Below are 7,245 nucleotides of genomic sequence, written 5' to 3' on the forward strand. Positions count from 1 at the left end.
TTTTGGGAACACTTCTATGTGCCTTGACACTTAATTATTACCACTACCATGACTATCACCCTCGTTTATTGAGCACATATGTCTTGCCTTTTATAAGGATGTTATTTTTTCTCCCACATCCCTGTGAGGTAGGTAGGTACCACTGCTTGCTGTGACAGGTGAGAAAAGACTCAAGACAGCTTAAGCGAAATCCAAGCTCCTGTGTAATCTGAACCTAGACCCATTTCAGAGCAAAGCTACGGGACTTACTTTAAATAACAGTGACAACAAAAAACTACAAAATGGTCAGGACAGGAGAAAAAAGATTTTGGCCAACTTTTGATCACTCTGGAGAAGTCATATTCATGACACTTATAAAAGTAGAAGTGTAGAAAATTTAATCTTCATACTTATTTCTTGGGACTGTAAGAGTGAGTGATTTTTGGTTACAAATACACCATCATTAGTCATGACCACTTTTCTTTATTTGCAGGTGGTATACCTGGCAATCACATATTTTTGAGAAATTCCAGAGACAGTAGGTATTTACTGACAGGGAAGATATTTTCAGTTATTTTTAATACCATTATATTAGCAGGACTACATAGTATACTGTGTATATAGATGAATAAATAATGCACCAACTTTTATTCACAATGCTATAATCTGACCTTCGTTTGGTGACTTAATTAGCTGCTCTTGGCACTGTCCATGCAAATAGGTAAATAAAGAAATTCTTTCTTGATAAACATTCCAAGTACTCAAACTTTCCTGAAATTTGGACTATCTGAAGGGGATGTGAAAAATGGAAGTTGCAAGTATATTATATTTAATAACGGTGTTTTTTGAGAATTGTTTCACAAAAAGATTTAGTAAAGGTAGATTTTTTTAAAACATCTTTATTGGACTATAATTACTTTACAATGGTGTGTTAGTTTCTGCTGTATAACAAAGTGAATCAGCTATACATAAAAAATATGGAACACTTCACAAATTTGTGTGTCATCCTTGCGCAGGAGGCATGCTAATCTTCTCTGTATCGTTCCGATTTTAGTATATGTGCTGCCGAAGCGAGCACAGGTAGATGGTTTTTATTACTAAAAAAAAAGGCTAAAGATGATTCTCCAAGGCGTGGTTCCCATAAAGTCTTTTATGTACATCATAAAATTTGATTTCACATGGCACAATGTCCAAAACACACTTTTGAGCGGAAGGTAAGCTTTCTTTTCAGGTTTCCCTCTGCACTTCTAATATTTTGGAATAAAATGAGGGAGGGTGGAGGGAGAAAGCTGATAACTTCTTTTACAAAGGAAAAACCTTTAAGGCCATCCATGTATTTTAAAACACTTTATTTAGACAAGGCCATACTGGAAAGTTTTGTATTAAAAATAGTACTCATCAAATAGATCCTTCTTTTAAAAAGCAGTGTGATTGCAGATTCTGTAACTGTAGCAATTCCTAACAAAAGACTTCTAATATCCTTCCTATCTTAAGTCTTATGATTTTCATAGACGTCTCAGTTATTCCCAATCAACATCACCACCCTTTTCCCCTATGGAAAAATTTCCCCCAACTGGCAAAGATCATCTTTAAGTATCTCCATAGAGTAGACTTCTAAAAAGAGAAATGAGAAATCTTTATGACTAAAGGACACAGAAGAGAAGAAATCACTTCCTAGTGCCATTTTTTTTTTCCTCTTCCCACCGGCCTCCCCGGCTCATCGAAATTATTTGCACAGTTGACACTGAGCCAGGTAGCTGGGGTTCTACTCATTGCAGAATGTTACTGGGCATTCATAAAAGGGTGGATTTTTTCTGCCTTCTCCTCTCCCTTCAGCTAACAATAAAACTCCAACCGTCTTTAATAAATTTGGGTGATTTCAGCAGCAAAAGTACAGGCTGGGTCTGGACCGGCCTGGCAGGGACTTTTCCTGACCCCGGCTGGTTAACCTCATTCATCCACTCCCCATGCCGTCCTGGGTGCCTGCCACACTCCAGGCCCTGTGCTGGGCGTGGGGACACGGTGTTGAGTGAGGCACCTCTCAGCCTTCGAAGCTCTCGGGAGTGCGGTGGGGGACACGGAGCCCGGAGCAGAGAGAGTGACCAGAGTGTACTCTGGGCTCTCCAAGAGGAGAATGCGGGGAACTCACAGAAAAACGCAGTGAGGTCAGCTAACCCTGCCTGGAGGAGTTGAAAAACAGAACGAGGCGGTTTTGAGGTTCTGACACCCCTTCTTCCCTTTACCGGGATCCTCAAGCAGCCCCGTCCATCCGGCGCGTCCTTACCGGGCAGTCACTCACCACTTGCAAACCTAGTTCTGGCTCTGGCCGGCCCAGCCAACAACGGCTCTAGCACTTACCTCGGGGAAAAGTCCATGCGGCTCCCGGCCCCTCACTTCACAAGCCCCCGCCCCCGGCGGATCTCCTCGCAGCGCACGGATCAGAGCGCAGCGCACCGCTGGGAGCGCAGCGCCGAGTGCCGCCGACCGGGGAGACCGTGGGGCCAAAGGGGACCGTGGGAGGGACGTGAGGCGGCGAGGGCAGCCTCTGGCCTCCTGGTGTCCTGCAGGCGGGCGGCAACTCCCAACCCTCCTCGCCGCTATATAAACGCTTCTCCCCGCCCCGCGCCGACCCTTCCCCCGCCCCGGCGGCCCCCTCGCTGCGCGCGTGCCCCGGGAAGGGGGCGCAGCCGTAGGGAGGTGACGGAAGCGGTATAGGGGGTTCTTGGGGCTGTCACTGTCCTGCCAGCATCTTCCCTACATGGAACCTGTGCCTACAGCTGCGGACTAGGGAGTAAACTGAGGGCGGGGAAATTGGGGCGTTCAAGGTGCGCGCCTTCTCTGCACCCAACAGACGGGCAGCGCGCACGCTCTGAGTCATAGAAGATCAAGCTGTGCTCCGACTGTTGGAACTGCAGTCTCTTGGTGGCTTTGTCTGTGTTCTAGGATCTTCGTGCAAGGGACCCCGAGAGTCCTAGGTGGTGGGAACTGCTCCCTCTTGCCTGTGAACGCCCCAGAAACTGCACGCCCCAGGATGGAGGCCAAGCGCCATTGGGGTCCCCACTTGGAATTCAGGGTCTACAGGAGAGTATTCTTGACTCTATCGTCTACTGACCTTTCTTCGCTGACTGTCCATTCATTTGTCTGTTCGTGTACTTGTTTCACAAATATTTGAGCACCCAGTATGTGTTACTAATTAGGTGCTTGCGATGCAAGTAGGCCTCTCAGCTCGCAGTCTCATTCGGGAAACAGGTGGAAACAGGAACCAGGGTGGTAATTGCTAGATGGGGTAAGCATGGCCATGAGAACACAGAAGAAGGGATCCTAATTCAACCTTGGAAGGCCAGAAGAAGCTTCCCTGAGGAACTTAAATTCAAACTAAAATCTAAAGAGTGAGACAGGCAGGAAAATGGGGAAAAGAGGGTCTCAGACAAATGGAACAGCAGCTGCAAAGACTGGGAAGACAGAGGAAGCACTGTCCCTCTTCATAGGAACTGATTGTTTTTAAAAACTTGCTATTTACTGTCATCCTAAGTAAAGGAAAAAAGTTTTAAATGCAAAGAAAGACAAACTTCTAACTGGTAGAATTAGGATTGAATGCAGGCAGTCTAGCCCAGGAGGGTGCTTTTACATCATGAAGTGTCAACTTGGCAAGTTGACAAGTTCAAAACAGAGATGGTTCCCATAGAGTGGGGATTCGTCTGGAATCTGAGGCAGAACTTCAAGACGCAGTTAGACCATCACCAACTGTAATTTTGGCCAGGTCCTTAATTTTAGTTTCTGCCCCAGTGGAATGTAAATAATAAAGACACTTCTTATGCCTCCCATTGAGTGTTCATGTTCTGGTCCATAGGCTTGGTACAGCAGGTGGCTTCAGAATGGTGACTCTTCTCTGAGTTCCTTGGCTTTGGTACAAGGGAGAGTGCGATGACATTGGAAGCCCCCCCCCCCACCCCCATGCAAGCAAACTTTGGAACATCTCAAATTACTGCTTCTTTTACCTAAAATTACTAAGATTCAATAATTCAACTTTTCATATTCTCATATAGCATTAATATTGTTTAAAAGACTCTTCAAAACACAAGTATACTTTCCTCATCCCAGGATCATTATTGAAAGAGGCAGATGTGATTCCAGCTAGCAGGGTTTCTAGCCAGCTGCTAGCTCACCCAAAGCTCGTTGTAAAAGTGTACCACACATACAAACAGTACCCATTTTATTATAGCCCCGTAGGAAATACCAGTCTGATAGAACGGCTTCTGGGATTCATAAGCCTCTGACTTATGGCCCAGCCAGAACCAATGATCATGTCTGTTCAATAATGTGAAGACTTGATAGCATTGCCTTAACAAAAAGTCAAGTTCCCCCAACATATTGTTTTCGGGTATCTCAAAACACTATCTTATATCCTGGATCTTTTGATGCCCAAACCAGTTTTCACAACTGGATCAAACTTTGACCAGCACCCAAAGAATAAGGCTTCCTTTCACTTAGACTAGAACAAAAAGACAGAGAAAGAAGAAAAGTCCTTGGATCTTGTCAATGCAAGTGGTTGCTGAAAATGGCCTCAGTTTTTCCCATTGTGCAACCCTTGATTTCTGAACCAGAGAAATGATGGGCAAGTGGCCAGTGTTCTTTGATGGATTCCCAGAGCTTTCTAAGTAACTTAAGTGGAAGTGTGGGTAGCATATGTGCTTGAATGGGTTTTTGGAACCCATGACAACCTCATCAAACTGGTCAGGAATTTCATTAGAAGACATGGACAACACTTCACCTAACCCATAGACATGAGTGGTCTACCATGACAGTGCTGGGACCATGGGGCCCTTGTCCATTTATAGTTCAGTCTTTGGGAGAAGGTCAATGACTTTCCCCTTAGCTTGGGAAGATCCTTGTGGACTTCTCACATGTCTCCAGAACTCAATCCAGCTAGACTTTGACAGCTTAAACCCTCAAGTACTAAGGTTACTTTCTATTTGATCTTCCAAAGTCCAATCTTCTCCTTCACCACTCCACACCATCCAATTCATGCCAATTCATCTTTCATTCTTCTGACAGAGGGATCTTTCTAAACCACACGTCTGATCAATCACTGCTGACTTAATACCGTAAAGGGCTCCCCACTGCTTGCAGAGTTGAACCCAAACTCAAGGCCCTTTATCTCTCTTCCTATTCTTCCTTCTGGCTTCCTCTCCTGCCCTCCTGCCCCACTCCCACCACTAACTATGAACTTCGGTGCCCTAGAAATGATCCCCATTGCTTGATATCATGCTGCTTTCCTGTTTCCTTGCCTTTGCCAAGGCTGTTTGCTCTGCATTTATTTCCCCATTCATTCAGCAAAATATGTATTAAATATTTACTATGGGTCAGGCACTGTGAAGGATTGGAATCAGTTTTGTAATGATAATCTGTATTTTTTCATCATACATTAAAATAATATACTTAATGCAGGCATCTTACTTAGTTTACTAAGATCTATTTATTTATGAAACATTTTTTGTTATTGTTTTGGGTTTTTTGTTTGTTTGTTTGTTTTTTGGCTGCACTGTGTGGCTTGTGGGATCTTAGTTCCCTGACCAGGGATTGAACGTGGGCCCTTGGCAGTGAAAGTACAGAGGTCTAATCACTGGATCACTAGGGAATTCCCAAACATGTTTTAAATACCTACTATGTGGTAGATACCATATTAGTCATCAGGATGCAATTAGCCATGGTGTCCACACTTAGGACCTCAGAGCCTAGTATTGGAGATGAATAAGTAAGCTAATTATTAGTGTGATAGGGGTCTGTATGCACTGGGCACTACAGGAGGAATCCTGGGAAGAAAGTGATACTTGGGATAAATGTTGGACCTGGGGTTGAGTGAGGAAGATTGAGGGAGCAGCATGTATGAAAGCACGGAAGTCAATGGTGGCTGGACAATGGAGGGGCCTGGTATGAAGTGAGGATGGAGAAGGAGGTGGGGCAGCTGATGGACTGGATGTGGGTGAGTGCACGAGGAGTCTAGGATAACTCTCAGGTTTCTGGCTTGCAAATATATGGGGCCAACACCATTTACTGAGATAGTGAACGGAGGAGGAGGAGGAGGTTTGAGTGGGGGGGGGAAGAAAATAATTCTATTTTTGGTATTTTGAGTTTGAGATGCCTGAGAGCTGTCCCATTGGTGATGCTCAATGGCCAGATGGATACATATAGGTCTGGGGCTTAGAAGTGAGGCCACAACTAGAGACATGGATTTGGGTTCATCATAAAATTGGTAGTTGAAGCCACAGGAGTGTATGAGGTGATATATGAACAGTTCATTCATTCATCACTCATTGCAGAAAGATCCATTAAGTACCTATTATGCGGGAGGCCCTGTTCTACCTAAGGATACACCAGGGACCAAAGCAAAAAAGATTCCTGCTGTCCTGGTGTTTGAGAAAAGAAGATTGGGAGCACCTTATTGGATGACAGGGCAAGATTACAGTTTTAATAAAGTGAGAAGGTGACTTTGGGACTTGAATGAAGATGAGAAATAAGTCCTGTGTGATATCTGAAGGAAGGGTGTTCCACACAGAAGAAACAGGCAATGCAAAGGTCCTGAGGCAGGAGCATGGCTAGTGCATTGGAGCAAAGGGAAGGAAGCAGTGTGGATGAAACAGGGTGAGGAAAAGGAGGAGAAGGAGGATGATGTCAGAAATGTAGTGGGAGGGGGACAGTTAGTGGGGAGCAATGGAGGGTTTTGAGCAGAGGAGTGACATAGTATAATTCCTGTTTATGAAGGGTGATAGACTGTAAGGGTACAGGGATTGAGAGCAGAGCCCTGGGAAATAACTGACATTGAAGGGATGAGCAGAAGCAAAGGTTGTTTGGGGCAGTGAGAATGTTGTTGAAGGGTCAAATTCAGGTGAGCTTAAGGATGTTAAGATCTTAAGACTCTTCAGGAAAAGGTGACTAGTTGTGGAAGAATGGCCAGCAAGGCAAGAGGGGACCAGCGAGGAGCCCTGTCTCAAAGCCAGGGGAGGTTAGCTGTGTAGGAAGAGACTTGTGGATGGTGCCGTGGGTCGGAGAGTTCAGGAAGAAGGCTTAGGAGCATCTCTGGGATTTGGCAGTGCAGGGAGCCCTGTGACTGCTGCCATAGCAATGCGGGTGGGGGTGGAGTCAGAACTCGGTGTCCCATAGAGTGAATGGGAGACAAGGGGTTGCAGGAGAGTGGAATCTTTCAAGAAGATGGTGGCAAAAGAGGAGCTAGGGCAGTAAATTCACCAAGGCCTGGTACTGAGGGGA

At 45.2% G+C, this 7,245-nt stretch overlaps 1 non-coding gene across 1 annotated transcript; it reads right to left on the minus strand.

The window, feature by feature from the left end:
- Positions 1-950: 950 nt before the first annotated feature.
- Positions 951-1,057, minus strand: LOC132491507 (U6 spliceosomal RNA). Its single transcript, XR_009532717.1, has one exon. It is a non-coding gene; the product is annotated as a U6 spliceosomal RNA (small nuclear RNA).
- Positions 1,058-7,245: the final 6,188 nt, after the last annotated feature.

This window comes from Mesoplodon densirostris, chromosome 5, assembly GCF_025265405.1.
Source record: "Mesoplodon densirostris isolate mMesDen1 chromosome 5, mMesDen1 primary haplotype, whole genome shotgun sequence".
Lineage (NCBI taxonomy): Eukaryota > Metazoa > Chordata > Mammalia > Artiodactyla > Ziphiidae > Mesoplodon > Mesoplodon densirostris.